Source organism: Penaeus monodon, chromosome 32 (genome assembly GCF_015228065.2).
Source record: "Penaeus monodon isolate SGIC_2016 chromosome 32, NSTDA_Pmon_1, whole genome shotgun sequence".
NCBI classification, from domain to species: domain Eukaryota; kingdom Metazoa; phylum Arthropoda; class Malacostraca; order Decapoda; family Penaeidae; genus Penaeus; species Penaeus monodon.
In genome coordinates this window covers 34,925,202-34,925,856 of record NC_051417.1, presented here as the reverse complement: position 1 = coordinate 34,925,856, position 655 = coordinate 34,925,202, and the positions used below count along the sequence as shown (strand labels likewise).

The following is a 655-nucleotide window of genomic DNA, read 5'->3' as shown; positions in this document are numbered from 1 at the left end:
AGATATATTCGGATTCTCAACTACATGCTACAAACAATTACTTCCCAACTAGGGAACGATCTCCCTCTATTTCTTCACATTTGTATCTATTTTTAGGTCACCTTCAGAAAATTAAGAGAGGAAAGCTTCTTGCTTGCATCTCACGGAATTCCTAACGATGAAATATTCACAGTTAACAAAAAAAAACGGCAGTGTATAAATAGCTCAGGACAAACAGACCTCTCAAAAAGGCGACTCCCACAGCTGAAGAACTAAACACCGTGTTCGAATACGTGACTCGACTTGGTGTGGCTCAACTAATCAATATTTTATTTTCTGATATATGGGATCTTTTTCTATGATGAAGGGTGGGTATGTAGTTTTTTATTATTATTATTCTGCGTAATTTGATAAACACTTCGTGATTTGTAAAGCATTATAAAGATATGAAAATGATAACAAAAGGGAATATCGAAACGAACTTCCTCGCTGGCTTCGCCGTATCCATGGCAACCAACCGGGACAGAAGACGCCAAACCTATTTATATTTTGATCTGCTGATACCAACCGTTATTACAAAAAGATGAATCAGTGCGTTGGAGGACTGGCCTAAGAAATTTTCGCAAGTATAATTTTTATTGATTTATCGATTAACTTGCGCTATTCATGTTGCGAT

At 36.6% G+C, this 655-nt stretch overlaps 1 protein-coding gene across 1 annotated transcript in view; it reads right to left on the bottom strand.

Annotated features, from left to right (window-relative positions):
- Positions 1 to 246, bottom strand: part of LOC119593836 — a gene marked incomplete at its 3' end in the record, with an annotated part of 3,485 nt that extends 3,239 nt beyond the window's left edge. The window contains 1 exon segment of the mRNA XM_037942865.1: positions 220 to 246.
- Positions 247 to 655: the final 409 nt, after the last annotated feature.